This window comes from Rhinopithecus bieti, unplaced genomic scaffold, assembly GCF_001698545.2.
Source record: "Rhinopithecus bieti isolate Rb0 unplaced genomic scaffold, ASM169854v2 scaffold_1561, whole genome shotgun sequence".
Taxonomy (NCBI): domain Eukaryota; kingdom Metazoa; phylum Chordata; class Mammalia; order Primates; family Cercopithecidae; genus Rhinopithecus; species Rhinopithecus bieti.
This window is the reverse complement of record NW_016803640.1, coordinates 280,339-300,502: the sequence shown is the minus strand read 5'-3', so window position 1 is coordinate 300,502 and position 20,164 is coordinate 280,339. Positions and strand designations below refer to the sequence as shown.

General features: G+C 35.2%; 1 pseudogene; it reads left to right on the top strand.

The window, feature by feature from the left end:
• The first annotated feature begins 18,087 nt into the window (after nt 1–18,087).
• On the top strand, nt 18,088–19,408 carry LOC108541989 (KATNB1-like protein 1; annotated as a pseudogene).
• Nucleotides 19,409–20,164: the final 756 nt, after the last annotated feature.

Here is a 20,164-nt window from a genome sequence, read left to right as displayed (position 1 = left end):
AAAAAAAAAAAAAAAAAAAGAGAACAGAGGAAAACCACTATTTGATTTTTTCCTACTATAATGCAGAGATCCTAAAAATATGAAAGAAAACTATTGAAATGTTTTGAAAACTATTGAAATGAAAATTTATTCACATAAATTTTACTCTTTTCTTTTTTTGTTTAGAGACAGGGTCTCATGAGTGCAGTGGCATAATTATAGCTCATGGCAGCCTCCATCTCCTGGGTTCCTGTGGTCCTCCGCCTCAGCATCCCAGGTAGCTGGGACTACAGGCGTACACTACCAAGCCCAGCTAATTTTTTACTTTTTGCCGAGACAAGGTCTCACTATGTTGCCCAGGCTGGTCTTGAACTCCTGAGCTCAAGTGATCCACCCACCTTGGCCTCCCAAAGTTCTGGGATTACAGGTGTGAGCCACCGCACCTGGCTAAATTTTTTTCTTGAAGTAAGAATTTATACTTTTCCTAGTGTAAAAGATAATGAATATAACAATATTCAATGAGGTCAATGCCTTAATATAACACAAAATAAGTTTTTACAAGTTGGATAGAAATCTCCAAAATCAGATATACCATAGTTAAAAAATACATAACAAAAATAAAAAAAAACTGGAAATAACATATATATTAATATTCATTGTCACTAGAAAGCAGTAAGTGCAAAATAAAACATAAGTTAATTCTTTTCTGCATATGAAATAGCCAAGCACAGAAGAAAACAGGCTCTCTTTTTACTTTTGGTGTTACTTTTTTCTAAGAAGAAATTTATCAATATGCATTAAGAACTTTAACATATATCTTTTGTCCCTATAATTGACTAAATCTACTTTTAAGAATTTATCCAAAGAAAATAATAAGATACAGAAAAACTGTTTTCTTAGAAATATTTATGCTGCAATATAAAAAATGTTTTTGAAATATACTGAAATATGTAGAAATATCCTCATGAATATAACTTAAAGAACTTTAAGTTAAAATCAGAAGACAAATTCTATGTTTTATAGTTCCTCAAATTTTCAAAAATACTTTATGTAGTTTTAGAATAGCCTCTAAAACAAGATACCAGGAAGTTGAAAATAATGATTTTTGTTTTGGTTTGGCACTATTGCCTATTTAAAGTTTTTATTCATACCTTTATGAACTTTCTAAATTATTCAAACATGTCACATATTATTTATATTATTTTAAATGAAGTTCCATCTTTCTTTATTTTATTTTATTTTTTATTTATTTATTTATTTTTGGAGACGGAGTCTTGCTCTGTCGCTCAGGCTGGAGTGCTGTGGCACAGTCTTGGCTCACTGCAAGCTTTGGTTCTCGGGTTCACACCATTCTCCTGCCTCAACCTTCCAAGAAGCTGGGACTACAGGCGCGCAGCCACCACGCCCGGCTAATGTTTTGTATTTTTTAGTAGAGACGGGGTTTCGCCATGTTAGCCAGGATGGTCTCAATCTCCTGACCTCGTGATCCACCCTCCTCGGCCTCCCAAAGTGCTGGGATTACAGGCTTGAGGCACCGTGCCTGGCCTTCTATGTATTTTAATTAGGTGTCACGTATTATATATAACAGTGCAAAATTCCCTTATCTTCAAATTCTTTGTGGCATTTGTCAGCCTGACTTATCCTTTAGTATTTAAAAGATATAGTTGCATATGTTACACATATATAATTATATATGTATATACATGTATATAAGCGCATATACATGTGCATGTGTATGCAAATATATACACACATATATGCATATATATTTAAATTGGAGGCAAATGCCAAAATGATATTGTGACATCAACATCTTAATAATGCAAATGGCTATTATGTCATTCATATTTCATAATGCCATTGAGTGATATCTATAATTTCTTTCTTTCTTTTTTTTTTTTTTGAGACAGTCTCGCTCTGTCGCCCAGGCTGGAGTGCAGTGGCGAGATCTCGGCTCACTTCAAGTTCTGCCTCACAGGTTCAGGCCATTCTGCTGCCTCAGCCTTCCGAGTCGCTGGGACCACAGGCGCCCGCCACCACATCAGGCTAATTTTTTGTATTTTTTAGTAGAGACGGGGTTTCACCGTGTTAGCCAGGAAGGTCTCGATCTCCTGACCTCGTGATCCATCCGCCTCGGCCTCCCAAAGTGCTGGGATTACAGGCTTGAGCCACCACGCCCGACGATATCTATAATTTCAAAATCACTGACATGTCATATATTTTTAAATTACAGCCAGAAAAAATGTGAACAAAACAAAACAAACAAAACAAACAAGCAGCATATATAAAGTCAACATATATAATGGAAGTGTTGTTCCTTGAACACTGTTCGTTGTTCCTAATTTTTCTATGAAATAATGTAAAGCAAGGCTCCATTAGAGTCCAAAAACCAGAATAGTCTGTGGTATCATCAAATGTTATATGGGAAAACATAAAACCTCTATACCAAATAGCTAGTAATTGATTGTAATTTTACCTCTAAAAATAGAGAACACCTTAAATAAGATACATAGCAGTAAATAATTCTGCCAATATCCTTCAGAGTAGGGAGACTCCTCCAGCAATTTTTGCTGTTAATCATGGTGGTAAATATTTTCCTAATCTGATGTTAACTGTGCAGCATTTGGATTAACTTGGCTCTAACACATTCCTTAATTTCCTACCACCAGTAGGATGAATTAGTTGTCCAGGTCATACTGTGTCAAAGTACTTAAGTGTTTATATGTACACTGCAAACAACACCTATCTTAAATATGCTTTGTATTTTTTTCATACACAGTAGAACAGATACAATTATTTTATATAAGAATGTGAAAGGAAGAAACACATATAAATTAACAATTTCTAATAATGGGAAAAATTAAATAGTTTTGTTGAAGCATTGTTTGCTATTACAACATTAAAACCAATTGATTTTCCTCATCCACTACTTTTGCTCTTTCCACTACATATATAGGTAGAAATTCCAATTAGTTTGTGTTTTTTTCCAAATGCTTTAAGAGTAACAAATTAGTTTCAGTCCTTTCCTCAATATGAACATTGAAAGCTAAAATAAAATTAATATACTTTGGTTATATATATATATATATATATATGCATAAACACTATTTAGCTGGCTCTAAGAAGGAAAAATATCAGAGATTAAGATTAATAATAAAGATTAGCCCAAAGTTGAGACCTGGGAAAGTGATGGGTCTGGAAATGTCCAGACGTTAACACTGGGTCTACTTCGAATCCAGAGGAAATAACAGGGGAGAGCTGCTGGAGAGATTTATTTTTTTTGCTTGCAGGGAAGTGAGCATTAGGGGAAAAATACACATATATATCAATAAAAAGGGAAGAGGATTTTGTTACCATAGGAGAAGGATGAGCTCCTTCCTACAGTTACAGGGACACAGTTCCCACTGAAATCAATTTTCATTGCTTAGAGACTACTGCACTTAGTTTTCTAACTGCAGAAGTTGGCTACATACAGAAATGATGTCTTGAAGCCAAAAGAAGGCAGTGGCAAGAGAGAGACATAGAGTTTTAAAAATGCCAAACTCCCAAATCAGAAAGCATTGTTGTGCTCAAACTAAAACAAACACAAAACTAAGTATGTGCAGTGGGAAATTGTGAACTTCTGTACTTCCTCACTTCAGGATAACCTGTGATTCTTTTGTGGAAAAGAGACTAACATACCGGTTTCACTTGTGGATTAACTTTCTGAGTGGACAGAAAAGCTGTCTTATGCTCAACAGTCAAGTTGTTTTATATATCTTTGATTTCAGGCAAGGGAAAGAAAACAAATAGTGCCCATAATAAGGTAGACACTAGGCCAGGATGCAGTAAATCATTTCATTGAGGACTTGGCTGAAAGGAGGGTAGAACTAATGCCATCAAAGCTGAATAAGTTTTATTTTAAAATGTTAAATAGAAAACCTACACTTTCAAAAGTGATCCATTCCCAAGTAAAGGGAAAATGGCATCATCTCAGCTTCAGTATATAAAACTCTCGTATATTTGATACCCGGCTTAGCAGCAGGGTGGCAGGGGCTTGGGGGAGGGACCAAAAACAAAGGCAGCAGACAAAATGAAAAGTATAAATAGAAGTATTGAATATACAGTAACCTGGAGGAAATTACTCTAATGCTGCTTTCAGTTCTTGTCTCCATTTGTAACAATGAGAAAGAAATGACGGAGGTATGTAAGATAATGCTATAGGAGTCCCATGGTTCAGACAGGAAAAAGGTCTGTGTCTTTAGAAAAGAAAAATAAAAGATTAATGGAGCTCGTTGAGAAGTTTGCATGGTTCTGAGAGGCATGTAGAAGTGGCTGGTGGCTATTTGTTTTGGAATTAAATATATGAGGATAAGGGCTGTTAAATGAATGAGCAAATATGGATCATCTTTGACATTCCTTGTCGGAAAGCATAATTACCACATTGAATAAAGGCCTTGTGGCCAGACAGCAGGAATTAAACATTTTTTAAAAAATTAAGTAAGTGTAACATTTAGGGAAAAAACTCTTAAAATATCCGTGTGTGACAGTTTTAGCTTTGCAAAATTTTTTTATACCTAGCATATATATTTTCATTTTATGCAGTCTCACGACCTAGGGGATTAGACATGCTGATATTATTATAGTTGTCCTTCTGTATCTGTGGGGGATTGGATCCAGGATGCCCCCTTGGATACCAAAATCTGCAGATGTTCAAATCCTTTATATAAAATGTCATAATATTTGCATATAACCTAGTCATATTCTCCCATATACTTTAAATCGTCTCTATATTACTTATACCCAAATCAATGTAAATGCTATTGAATTATTGCCATACTGTATTTTTAACATTTTTAAAATTTTATTTTCACATCTTGTTTATTGTTTGAATATCTTTGATTTGTGGTTGGTTGAATCTGTGGGTGTGAATCCCATAGATACGGAGGACCAACTGCAGAAGAGTAGAGAAGAACTGGATGTTGGGTTTGACTCTGCTGGTAGCTCATTCCATGTCTTCACACATATTCCCTTAATCCCTCNTTTGTCAAGGAAAACACTGTATATACCTGCATTAAGCAGGGGTTATTTTCTATGACAAAATGTTCCATCAGTACTGATGAGGTGCTCTGAGTATCAATGTTGTTGGCATTCAGTAAATGCTTAATAGTAGTAATAATACCATAGATAACATGCAGTTTAAGAAATAAAATTGGGCTTTATATATTTTTCTCTTCCTCCAAGAAGAAAATGTCTTCCCAGCCCTTTTATATCTGATGTTCTGTGAACATTTTTCCATTAGTGTGAGGGTAGCGCTACTGTGGTGAATGCTTCTGCTACATTCAGGAAGATAAAAAAATAGGCCAGATTAGAGTCACTTGAGTTGTATTCATGGAGAGAAATGCTATAGGTTCTCAAAACATTTTACTTATAAAGTGTAATGTAGCTAGTTTTTTATGACATTTTCTACAGTCCTTGATGCTAGATGGAGTATTTGTTACGTTCAATCATGTGGCTAATTTCAGATTGCTGAGAGAGATGGAGCCAGACAAATTATATGAAGTAAGATTATTACCTAAATGAATATATATTAAATATATGACAATATATATTCACTGGCAATTTTTTACTTTTTATAAAATTAGCTCTAATGGTTGTTAAATAGGCATCTAAGTAATTGAATATATGATATACAAAAAATAGTGATAAAATTAAAACAATAACATGGAATAATAGGAGGAATACAAGAGTAAGTTTATGCTTTAGCAAATCACACTTGGAACTTATATACATAAAAACAAACGAGTTGTATAGTATGTATATAATTATGACAGAATGTTTGAAAGTTTCCTAAATTATGTGTATAATTATAAAATCAATTTATTTGACGTTTTGTGAAGTTGTGTCAAGTTCTTTCACAGTCTTCTAAGATAATTTATCCTAAATTACCATTACTATCATCATTAAACTTTAGTGAGTTATAGAGGACAATATTTGTATGCCTGATTTTTTGTTTGTTTGTTTTTTTAAGAATCTGACACATTGTTAGACATATTTGCATCTGTTTGATTTCCTTCTTAGGGTTCTTTGTCTCTTGTGATTACTTGCTTGAATTTCTCATATTCAAAGCCCTAAGAACTCCTATGGGTATTCAAAACACATGATAAAGGGCAGTGATAAAAGAAAAGGCTCAACCCCTGTTTATGGCACTCAATGATCTACTGCAAGGGTTAGAAAACTACTGCTCCCAAGGACAAATATAGGCTTTTGTTTTTGTAAATAAAGTTTAATGGAAACTTAGCCATACTCATTCATTTACATATTGCCAGTGGTTGCTTCCTCACCACAAGGGCAGAACTGTGTCAATGGGACAGAGACCTTCTGTCTGCAAAGCCAAAACTATTATTTGTAATTTGTAAATAAAAATAGTAATTTGGTCTTTTACAGAAGTTTTATGACTCCTGATTTATTGTCATAAAGTAGCTCGATCATTGTAGATCATTGTAACTTCCTCCCAGTATTTTTTTAAAATTTTCTTTCTCCCTAGAAATACCTAGATCTAACTACCTTCTTATTATTTAATGACTAATTAGATGGGCTTTAAATAAGTTTTCATTTGAGGAGCAGTTTTTCAAAGGCTCTAAATGATATTTACATTTAATGACTTTCAGAGATAACCAACACATTTTAAAACCTATTAATTTTGAACAATATTTTAAAATGATAATAGAAAACATGTGTATAGCACTTACTAAGTGCCAATCATAGTACAAAATATAGTGCTTATATTGATGTATTTAATCTTCACCACAAGTGAGAGAAGTATCATTAGCATCATCCACTTTTGGGCAATGAGGAAATTTAGGCATAGAGTTTAAATATTTTAACCAAAGTAACACACTAAATGGGAGCCAAAAATGGAACAGGAACCCAGGCCAGCTGGATAATCAGTAGGCTATCTGGCTTCAGCGTACCTCTGTTGGCCAATGACTGTGCTTTACCATTCAATGAACACTATTATTCCCTTGAAAAGACTACTCTCTCTCTCCCTCTTTTTTTTTTCTTCTTTCTTTAGAGGCAGGATTTTGTTCTGTCACCCTGGCCGAAGTGCAGTGGCCTGATCATAGCTCACTGTAACCTGTAACTCCTGCACTCCAGAGGCCCTCCCACCTTAGCTCAAGTATCTATCATTACAGGTGTGTGCCGTCATGCCTCGCCAATTTTTCAAATTTTTTTTGTAGAGAGAGTTTCTAGCCCTCTCTTTCTGGCTGGCCTTGAACTCCTAATGTCAAGCAATCCTCTCATCTCAGCCTCTCAGAGGGCTGGGATTACAGTCCTGAGCCACTGTCTGTATCTCTTGTTTTCACTATTATCATAAAGCTTTAATGTAAGCAGGTAAGACATTAACAATTCAACAAGAGATTTTCATCTAATATAGGGAGATATCCTATAGCTCTTACTTTCTAGTGCTTAGCAATTTGATGAAAACATTAAAAGAGCACTTGATTGTGGCAAAGTAGGAGGAAAAGATTGGTGATATTTTGACCCTTATGTAACATGGAATTGAAATTGAAAATGATATTAAATATTTTCCAGATAGTGAAGAATTATTTTTTTTGAGAAAGAAATGGGGCATTTCAAATTTTATCATCACACATCTTACTAGCAAATGTTACAAATAATTTTACCTTACATGCAATTTTCAGATGGAGGCATAAATAGATAGAAAAATGAGCAAACCTGTAGTAATAGATAACGGAATCGAATTTATTTTGATGGTGGCCAAGAAAATCAAATGAGAACAAATCTACTAAGCTACAGAAAATAAGAAATCACTGAAAAAAAAAAAAAACCCACTAAAACTTAAAAGAAAATATATTATTCAGACATCATTATTAATTGGCATAATACTGAGATCAGCTTGGAAAAGTGACTCTCTAATTTCAGAGTAAGTTACATTATTTAATAATAAGTAAAATAGTTGGGGAATCATTATGTAAGATGTGAATTTCGGTAAGACATCTTGAGAATTTCTCTAGTTTATCAATTTTTCTTCCTGTTGGCAAGAATGCACCTGAACTATTCCAAACATGTAAAATTATCTCACCTTTAAACATACCTAATTAATTTTAATTTTGAACCTTTCTTCATAATTCATTGTCCCTTTTTACTTAGTCATTAACTCACAAAAATAAAATATTCCAACAACATTTTTTTCTAGGAAATTATTTAAAGAACTAAATGGAAAGCAATAATGTTTATTTTGTGAAACTAAGCTCTGAAAGGAGCTGAACTGCTCCTGTCTGATTTGGCTAGTACTCAGTGAATTTTATCCTGTATCACTGAGCAGTCATCTTGAAAATAAGAAATGATAATTCAAAACATTATTGCACTTTACATTTAATGAAAAATATTGGCTAGTTAGATCAACCCTGGAACAAAACAAGTTTTGCAATATTAAAATATTGTTACAATAGTTGTTTTTATAATACACATTCAAAAATACTTAAGCATTCACATCTGATGGAGGATAAATCTGTTTAAAGGGGTTTAAAGTACAACCACTCACCACTAAGCTGGCCTTTGTCAGCATGTACTTGACATCTGAATAAGTCTATTCTCTGTGTGGTGAGGGGTCATCACAATAAAATGGCTGTTATTGAATCATCAAGTGGTTTGGGAGAATACTACCAAAATGCTGTCTAGGTGTTCTAGCACTGATCTGTGCAGAGGTCACTTTCACCTGAGCTACCTATGAAATCTCATGTTCAACAAGACACAAGGAATAGTTAACAAGCCCAGAGACAGTAAATATTGAAGCAGTTCTTCCTTGACCAGTCTTCTCCAGGAGCATTGTTAAATCTGTTTTAGAACTAGAGAAAGAATGTGAACTTGACACCTTTGGATGCATGGGAATTTCCTGTCTTAAATCCCATCCTGATTCAATCACAGAAACATTATTATGTTCATTATCTATATTATCATTACTGTTCTTGTTTAAAATTGGATCATTTGTAAGATTTCCAAATCTTGAAATCTCGAAGAGATCAACCACCAAAAAAAAGACTAAAAAGTCACCATAATAAAGAAATAAGTGTATTACTGAGACTATCTCAACATTTCACATGGCTATATGCTAAAAAAGTTTTTTATATTATAAGGTTGTTTGACACAACAGGGTAACTTGAAAACAAAATATATCTTCAAAGGTTCATTTTAAAATTAGGCGGCATGTACTACAAACTATATATAATTTCAGAAATACAAATCATTGTTATTTTCTCCTAAAATAATATAATTATTTACATTTATGATTTTCACAAATTACTTCACTTAAATATTACTCTAGGTATGAAAACATGTGTATTACAGATAAAAAAACACTAAAAACCATCTCTAAAAAACACCCTGTAGAATAGACTTACTAACCAAAAACTATGTATAGTAAATATGGGCCTGTTTTACCAAAAAGTGAGGTAGATTAATTGGGTATACTCATGAAGAATGACTTGCAATTAATTCCTAATAATATTCTTAAATTCCAAGTATATGTAAATCAAATGCATGATTATTTGGAAGCCAGCGCAGTTTCCACAGAGTGAAACATACTTTTTCTATAATGTCTTGATATACTTTTAATCAAGAAGAGCTCTCATAGGGATGTCAGATATTTAAACCAAGTTCTGACCTCTTCCTAAGTCTATTGCTTTGGCTTTCTTACTCAATATGGCTCTGTATTCACTGTTTTTCAAAAAAAAAAAATTTAATTACTATGGGCACATAATAGGTACATATAATCATTGAGTACACATGATGTTCTGGCACAGGCATACAATAATCACATTAGGGAAATTGGGGTCTCTCTGTCTTCATTCTTGAGTTCAGTGTTACAGTTATGATTAAAGAAAATATCTCTTCACTAGTTTGGTCCTGTTGAAGTGAACTAAATATGGTCTAAGAAGGACTCCAGACTTCTCTATTTGAGTTCTTGTGGAGGAACTATAGTCTAACTTAATAGGTAGACAAGATTGAAAACCTAACTTAGGAGTATGTGCCTATAACAATAGCTGAGTCTTGGCCAATCCCAGCAGCCATACTTCAACCACTCATCACCGCTGAGTGTTCAAACTGTGTTCACATAAGGCAGATGCCAACCTGTAATCAATCCAGCTGTTTCTGTACTTCACTTCCAATTTCTGTATGTCACTTTACTCTTTTGTCTATAAATTTGTTCTGACCATGAGGCACCCCTGGAGTCTCTCTGAATCTGTTGTGATTCTGGGGGTTGCCTGATTTGCAAATCGTTCATTGCTCAATTAAACTCCTTTAAATTTAATTCGGCTGAAGTTTTTCTTTTAACAGATGGTGTCAGAAGTGGGATCTGAAGTAGAACTTCTAACGACCCCCAGGAATGCTGAGTGAACAAGCAAGGTACCTGCTGGATTCATTTGTGTCCTTTGATCTCTCAGAGCGGCTGGGGGTTGTGGTAACTTTTTTCTTAGATTTCAGAGCTCCCGGATTTGTGTTTTGAGGTCTCCAAGATTCTTTGAGAAAATTTCTGTTCCAAACTGGGTTTGGAAGTCACAACAGAAAGTAGACTGAGTTCAGGATTAGATTTGATCCAGTAATTAACAGGCTTGGATCCAGTTAGAGGTCTCTTACATCTGACTGGGTCAGAAAGAAACTGTTAGTAAGTGGTAATATTGCAGGGGTTGTAAAATTTGGCTTTTGAAAATTCACGGGGATCTTTATCTTCTACCTCTTTGTTGCATTTTTCTTGTGCGATTAAGTAGGAAAAAAAAATCCTTGACTAAGTTAATCAAGGGAATCTGAAGGTAAAACCAATATTTTAAGTAAAAATGGGATCCTTAATTTCTGGAAAACTGCATTCCTTTCAGCTTATACATTAGGCCCAGGAGGCAGCAAAGTCTTACAGAAATGGCAAAATATTATTAAAGGTGACTTATCATGGAACATCCCAAATGAACAACAATGCATTAAAGTGCACTTAACAAAAAATGAGGGCTCCCAAATTAGTCTCATCTGGAGATGCCAATTGATATACAGAAGGTTCTAAAAAGATTCCAATGTTTTTATTTAAAACACATATTTTGCTCTGGCTGGAATGGAAAATATTAGAATTTAGGTGCCCCATGTAGCTGGTTGGGTGGCAACTTGCAAAACTGAGAGGATTTTGCCTGTGGTTCCATGATTTTCCTTTGTGTTGTGGCTTGGCCCCCAGGGCAATGGTGTGGCAAGCCAGGTCACTAGGGTTGCTCAGGGAAAGAAAACCTAGAAGCCTGGCATGCCAGCAAAAAGGGTAAGAATTTCTTACCAGTCAGACTTCTGGCTAGCTTCTCTCTCTGCAAAACAATTGAATGAATGCTAAAAATCACTATTTATATCTTCTGTAAAGTTTTAAGTAATGGGAAAAAAGATTTGTGAGGCTAACATTAAGCTTTAGTGAATCTGGAGTGCGTTGAGTGTCTTTCTGTATTGTTCTGTCATAAACAGGCATACCTTAGGATAGAACATGGGCTTAGAACCCCATAAGCCCACTGTTCAAGATGGCCCAGAAAACTGGTCTGTTATGTCCTTGGGAGCTTGACCTTGTAACCATGTGGCAGTACCTTCTTTTGGTCTCAGTCCTCACAATGGCAGCCCAGGTTCAGGCTTCAATTCCCCATTAGGGAATGAGTGCTTTCTTGTTTGATATCTGCATGACTTTTACTATTTGTTGATTCTCTTCCACTTCATGAAACATCTTGAATTTTCCCTTCTCTGAGCATTTGTGAGGTTACCTTTGATAATGTTCAAAAGCCAGAAATATTGTCTGTCTGGTCTGGCTAAAGTCAGGTAATAAGATATTTAAAAGGACTTCTAAAGCACTATGGTTAAAAACCAGCTTAATTAAAAGTGGATATCCAAGGTATAGGTTTGTTTGTTTGTTTGTCTGTTTGTTTGTTTATTTATTTTGAGGCAGAGTCTTGCTCTGTCGCCCAGGCTGGAGTGCAATGGCACAATCTCGGCTTGCTACAACCTCCTCCTCCTGGGTTCAAGCAATTCTCCTGCCTCAGCCTCCCCAATAGCTGGGATTACAGGCATGCACCACCACGCCCAGCTAATTTTGTATTTTAGTAGAGATGGGGTTTCACCATGTTGGCCAGGCTGGTCTCGAACTCCTGACCTCAGGTGATCTACCCGCCTTGGCCTCCCAAAGTGCTGGGATTACAGGCGTGAGCCACCGTGCTCCGCCAGCTATAGGTATATTTAAAAGGCCTTTGCTTTTACTTCTTGGATCTTATTTTTCTGGAAAAGGTTTTGCTTCTCAGTCAACTGAATTATTTTTCTCCATTTTTGTCTTGCCACTTAATGCACACAAGAGGCCCTAACCTGGTATTCCTTGGGGAAAACAGAGAAGACCCCATTTTGGGAAAAACCTTTGTTTTCCTCATGAAACCCTAGGAACTGAAAGTGAATAGACCCCTCTCAAAGTCTAAGACTCTGTTCTGTTTTGCATTGTGTTATTTGACATTTTTTACTTTGGGGAGTATCGGAGATGGATTTGCATTATGAGAGAGCTTTAGTGTGCAGTAACGAGGTAGGAAATATACTTTTAGAGATGGGCTAATTCCAAAATGGGCTTATTGGCTTTGGGTTGCCGTGCAATAAAATGTCCAGCAAAAGCACTGCACTGTCTTCTCCCATAGCATCTCTTTTTTGGGGGGTTCCCAGATGTAATCTAAAAATGGGACCCTTAATTTTGGAGATCTGTTTTTGTCTTCTAGCTGTGCCTGCTCATTAGACCATAAAAACTGCATGCTTTAAAGAGAAACTTAGAAACTGGCAAATGAAAAGTCTTACAACTACTGGATCTTCTGTCTGTGCAGTTATATATGTGCTGTGTGTGTAATGCTTATATAAAAGAGGTCTAATTAATTGGCTTTAAAGAAAAATAAGTGCTTAGAATATTTTGAAAGAAATGTAAAAACTATAATGCCTTTCAGTTCACATGACTTTGGTAATCTCTGGGAAATACAAAGTTTTAAAGATTATTGGCAAAAATAAAGTCATTTGGTCTAAATTAGGCAGGTTGGATATTAAGTTTACTAAATGCTTTAAGGTCATAAACTGATTCTTTGACTTTTCAAAATTGTCCAGTTTACCTATTTTGGAGCATTAGATTCTAGATAAAGCCTGGGGACATGTGGAAACCATGCCCCCAGCTATGCTGGAAAAAGTCAGACCTGATCTGATGTCCTAGGCTCCACACTGAATACATAATCAAAATCCCTTACTTACCAAAGTTTTCACCAAAATTAAAATTGCTGAAAGTTACTATTATAACATGTAACTCATACTACTGAAAAAAACAGTTTTACCTGTTTTTAAAGTATTTAAGGAAGGTAAAATGTGTTTTTAGTACAAGATTATATGAAGGAATGGAAATGTGGATTTTCCTACTTAAGTTTAGAGGGTTAAATGATTGTTTTAAGTGACAAAGAAAAAAATCTAAACATTTGAACAAGTTGTGAAAGGTTTATAAAATTAATTGTAAAATAAATCCTGTGAACATTGGCTAAAGTTAAAGTGATATTACTCAGTTTTACTGTAAATTGAACATTAAAATAAAAGAAAAACAAGGCTTTCTTAAACTGCGGATCTGTTCTTTCACAAAAATTAAGGGTTATAAGAGGCTTATAAGAATTTCGCTTTATGGTCAAACTGATTAAGATTGAATCAATTTATCTCACAAGGTCTTATTAAAAATTGCAGTTGACATTAATAGTAGACTAAAACAAAGGTGAAATTTGATGTTCTCTTTTGAACAAGATTTTCATGTAATATTACAAGATAATAGACTACCAAACAGAGAAGGGAAAGACAAGAGACAGATTGTTTGGAAAGCTAAGTCTTCCCTTTATCCATGAGTACATGTTTTGCCTTTTAAGATTTTGAGTCATCATTTGACTTATGGTGACCTCGAATTCTATTTCATAATATCAAGTGTTTTAAACCTTTAACATATTTGATAGGCTTCCCCAAATCAAATTTCAGCTTCAGAATTGTCTTTCCTGACCTCTAACTTTGGGATGCTATGGAGGGCCCCTGAAGCATCTGAAAGAGAGGTAAACAGGACTATTTGACATGTTAAGTTACATGGGAAGCATTGTTAAAATAAAAAATAATGTTTAACCTTCTTCAGGTTATATTTTAGTGTAGGTCATCAATATGTTCCAAAATTGTGTGGGATTTCTAAAATTTTAATGTCTGAGTACATGCTATCAATCACAACTATGGTTATTATGTTAAGTTATTGCAGACCACAGAAATAACCATATTTCCTTTTCAATTGTGTCTAGCTGTAACTATTTAAAGTCATTTCCACAGTTAATTGCTTAACGCTGATGCAGTTTCTGAAAACTTCACAAGCATGCAAAATCCTAGAATATGGTGGTTTTTAGGAGGTTTTAAAGGATGGAAAGGACCCTAAAAGGCACTCATGAATACTGGTTTCTGATAATTTTAGAATCATATCATTTGAACTGGGTAAGAATACCCGGAAATTTAATGAAAGAACTAACTAGGTTATAAAACTGCTAATCCAAGTAGAACAAAAATTAATTAAATACCAAGAAAATACTTTGCCAGATTGTCATCCTAAATTAGCTGATACTGAAGTTGTTTAGATATACAATTTGAATAAATTCCATTGTCTAACTCAAATTACCTATAATAACCCATCAGTTATCAGTGCTATGTACCTAAATTGGAGAAACAACTGGTATTCAAGAAGACATAAGTCCAGTGTTAAGCATGGATTCATGGAGAACCAGGACGGCTGCCTTGTCCTTCCTGAGTCCTTAAAGCTTTTGTTATTAAAGGTTCTGCCTTCCATGACTCATCATGGAAAAGATAAAATTATCCAAATTAAATATATATCGGTGTGGTGACTTCTAAATTGCTAAAATAGTTTATGACAAGTGCTGAGTTTGTCAAACCCATATTCCTGGGAAGACAATAAAACTTCAGGCACATCTGGCTACCTGATGGGCCATTTAAACATTTATAGAGGGATTTCATTCAACTGTCATTTTCAATACTTTTTTTTGTTTGTTTGTTTCTGGTTATACAAAAGCTTTCCCATGCAAGAGAGCTGATGTTATGGCACTAAATTATTGTGCTACAGTGTATTTTCATCGAGTAAATAAAGCTTTTCATGGTTCACTGACTGGGGATAATCAACCCCTTCACAATTTAGAACCTGAAGATTGGATCTTCTGAGAACATCAGAAAAAGACTTTCCTTGCTATCCACACTACAGCAAAAACTTTGGGACTTTGAACCTGGGTTTATAATCTCACAACTGAGAATAGGGTCCCTCCAAACTCTTGGAAATGTATACCCATTGTTAAGCTTTACTTAAGGTAAAGCTACTAGGGAAATTTTTCTCCAGAAGAAGATGGCATCCTTTATGTGAACAGCTTGTCACAAGATCACAGATCAAGACTTCTACTATCATGAGACTCTTATCTTTGAATATTTTTTCCTTTCTTATGCCTTTATGAACAATAGAAGTGAAAAGGGGGTCTCTTATGTGCACTTACCGAGTATACTTTCATTTGTGAAGGATTTTGCAGCTGACCTTATACATGGATAACCTTATACTTTGATAGAGGTGAAGGCCCAGTGTATGTGAGAAACTTTAATGGTACATATGTTGCCTCACAATCAGTCAGAAACAGAACACTGGTTCACTCCTCTTAACCCACATCATCAGTTAAAGAGAACATTGCCAGGGGGCCTTCACTCTTCTAGAAGGGCATCATTTGTTAGTTCCTTTTTCCATGGTTTGGAATAAAAGAGGCAATGAATAGAAATGTATGCCTCATAATAGACTCTATACCAGGTTCTGCTGTGAAGACTATACTTACACAACAGACTTTAAATTCTCTTGGGAAAGTTATACTAAATAATAGAATTGGCTAAACAGAGAAGTATCTGTACAGCTGCTGGCACTTATGGCCTATGGAGAAGACATCAGGTATTGTAGAGATTCAGTTACAGGGAATTAATGAAAAGACCACTTAGTTAAGCAAGTAGACTCTTTAGCTCGTTCTTTGATCTATTCAGTATTAGGTGGTTTGGTTTATGGGGACCCTGGGTAAGGAACATACTCCAAACTTTTGGTATTGTCCTTCCAATAGTCATAGTAGTCTCCCTGATGTTCTGTATTCTTTCAAAGGTTTTAAATGTTTGCATGCAGCCATCTCTAGAATGTCAAATGATATCTCTTCAGATACCATGCAGAGCTGAAAGAAACGTGCAACAATGAGGATGCCGTAACCTATGAATGACATGCTGAGACTGGAAACCTAAAATGATGGTAACTGAGAGTGGTGTTAAGGCCCTAAGTTTCGGTCACACTGTCACCTAAGTGAAAACCTGGCTGGAATGGGGAACTTTCTTAAACAAAATTATGGGAGGCCATTGTTTTGGACTAAGCTCATACACTAGGCCCCAAGAGACCAAACCAGACCAAAATGGAGTCACTCATGCTAAATGTGACATAATCAAACTAAGACATTAAGGACACACATAGATCCTAGAACAGACGAGGTTTTGTTTTGCTTCTGTAAAGATGTTCCAGTATAAGGGATACCCTCAAGTCCTTGTTTTTGCCTTTGAAAAATTCACTGTTCCACTGTTTTTCAGTAGTTTTCAAGACCAAATAAGTATGTTTGCAATGGTAATAGTGACATCAATGACTAAAGGTTTAGTCAGTCTCTCAAAATTGACAAAATGACCAAAAGGGGGCAATTGTTAAAGTGAACTAAATATAGCCTAAGAAGGGCTCCACAGTTCTGTATTTGAGTCCTTGTGGAAGAACTACAACCTAACTTAATAAGTAGACAAGACTAGAAACCAAATTTAGGAGTATGTGCCTGTAACAACAGCTGAGTCTTGGTCAATCCCAGCAGTCATACTTCAACCATTCCTACACTGCTTAGTGTTCAAACCATGTTCAAATAACGCAAACATCAACCTGTAACCAATCTAACTATTTTTGTACCTCACTTCCAATTTTTGTATGTCACTTTACTTTTTTTGTCTATAAATTTGTTCTGACCATGAGGCACCCCTGGAGTCTCTCTGAATCTGCTGTGATTCTGGGGACTGCCTGCTTCGCGAATTGTTCATTGTTCAATTAAACTTCTTTAAATTTAATTCAGCTGAAGTTTTTCTTTTAACAGTCCTACAAAATCTTCACTGGCTAAGCTGTAAGAGGAGGCCTTCAGGTGATGTTTAATATATCAAGTTTTTATTTTTAATAGGTAGTCTATACTTGGATATCAAGAGCCTGTTTTGAGCATAGTATTTTGGACACAGTGGATCTTGAATTCACCAGGGTGCTTGAAACCCTTGGTAGGATAGCTGGATTAAATGTAACTTGCTGGAAGTGTCTGATTAGAGTAAAGTAAACATAGTGAAAAAGTTCTAGCGGCAAGTTATAGATTTGGTAATTGTACCCTTACCCAACTTTGGTAGAAATTGGATTGGCATTTGTTATAACACATCATATTAGTTGTTCATATTCCTGCTTCCTCTCCAACATCCACTCATTAATTCCCAAGGCATCATGGACTTGAACTGTGCCAGGCACAGTGCTGATTCTGAGTGTCACAGTGGGAAATTGGCCAGCTGTGGTCCCTCTGTCATGGAATTTATAGTTTTATAAAGTCTTTCAAGGCAGAAAATAGGTCTTATTTAATTGTATTCAAATGAACACAATAGATGCTTAACAAATATTTATGAATCTTGATAGAAATTGTGTAGGGTATGTATGTCACATTTTCCAAATTTTGGATGCTGTTGGAGATATACTCAATATATTGAATAAGGGATTATAGATCTAAAAGATTTTAAATCTCAATTTTCAATCTGGAATTGCAGTGAATAAGACTGAAGTTTTAGAGATGTGATTTAAGAAACACTCAAGGTAGAAATGGCCCCGAGTAAGGCCTGGCCTGCAGCCAAGGGGAACTGTAGGCTGCCTGGCCTGGTTGGTCAGTGCCAGGGCTGGGCTAAGAAATCATGGTACCAAGAAACACCAGTATTTAAGAGATGATGGCATCTGAAACCCACAATGTTAAAAAGCAGAACTTTTGAAATAATATTCAGGATCATTTCGTTGATGGACTAGGAAAAGCATTTCTAATTTCATTAATAAGAACAAGAAGGAAGTTAAGAAATCGCAACAGTTAGCAGTTTATATAAATAGAAGAGTTGGACAAGCTGTGAAAAGTCTAGATAAAACTATGTAAGGTAATCTAGCCAGGCACAGTGGCTCACGCCTGTAATCCCAGCACTTTGGGAGACCAAGGTGGGTGGATCACAAGGTAGAAGATCGAGACCATCCTGGCTAACATGGTGAAACCCCATCTCTACTAAAAATACAAAAAAATAGCCGGGCATGGTGGCTGGCACCTGTAGTCAGCCAGGGAGGCTGAGGCAGGAGAATGGCATGAACCCAGGAGGCGGAGCTTGCAGTGAGCCAAGATCGCACCATTGTACTCCAGTCTGGGCTACAGAGCGAGACTCTATCTCAAAAAACAAACAAACAAACAAAAACAAACAAACAAAAAAAAAACCCAAAAACTATGTAAGGTAATCTTTCATAGAAAGTTAGTTCATTATTCCTTTCTAAACCTCTGTTACAGGAAAAACAAACGAAACAAACAAAAAAACACAGTACCCTAGAAGTGGAACTGTGACATGGCAAATAGAGAAAATGAACTGGTTTGTGCAGAACACCTGTCTGAAAAATTATACCAAAGTAGTCAAATATATTTGCTTAACCCCAATGCTTCCGATTTTCACAGACATAAAGCCCATCATCACAATACAGTCAGTATTTTTCTCAAGTTTCTCAGGATCATGAAACAAATGGCCCAAGTTTTGCTCAGCAGGAATTTGAAATTGAATGTAGCTTTAAGTTTCTGGAGAAAGAAGTATACGTGAATTTGCATCTTGTTTGGTGAGAATAGAAGATCTTGGTATTGCTGTAGATTGCCTTCCTGTGCTCACTGGTAGTTTATAGGGAGAAAAACAATATATCTTACTTGAAGGATGGGTAGTCTCATTGCCTCTAGTAAATTCACTATGTAAAAGCAAATTTGAAAAATACCTAACATTTGGTTTAAACTGGCTTCAAGCAGTCATTAAAAGGTGGTGCTCAGAACTATTGTCCAAAACAGAAATTATAAATAATGGAAACATTCAGGTTTTAAAACAACAGTTAAATGGATTGTGGGAGCAGGAAAACCATCTTACTTTGGTTCCAGGACATACTGGTAATATAGCTAAGGAAGCAGATGCTTATTTATTACCAGTGAGAGATTTAATCTACTAAAGAGCATTTGTTTATTCAAAACATCCCTGGACTATATAATTTACAAGAAAAAAAGATTTCTTCTGAGGGATGTGAACTGTGGAAGAAATTAAAATTATTTTTTTGATTTTAAAAAGCTACATAATAAAACCACTAATGAAACCGTAACAACCTACTTCACATAGAAGTGAAAAAATACTCAAAAGAAACAGCTTTAACTTTAGTGAGATGAAAGTACACTATGGAAAATGTTGACATTGCTCCATTTGGGGTTTATATAGTTATTTGCTAACATTGTTTAAGACCTACTGGATCTTAATACAATCCTGCATAAAAATATAATTTATATTATGTGAAAAACTAAGGGAGGGCATATGGCTAGGAACCGTAAAGAGCAATCATCAGTAACTTTTTGAAGACTGTGTTTTATTGAAAAAACAAATACATGTGGCTGTCATTTTGTATTTAAAAGAATGAAAGTTTAAAACATCATGGCAAAAATCAATCTTAAATATTTTGTCCATACTAAGATACTGTGTGTGAGAAATGCCTATGATACCAGTATCTGCTTTAAAAAATTAAAACCAACTGTGCTTCTGGCATGATAAAATCATTAAATTAAATCAGGGGTTTATATTTATGTGGAGTGTTGTTGAAACATATTCCATACCATTTTTAAAACTTGAAAATATCTGACCTTTGTGCCAGAATCATCATGTCATGTACATATATGTATTACCCCTGTCTAACCCTATCTAAAGAAAAAGGTTAATATGTATCAGTATAAATGTTTAACTGGAAATGTACATGGAG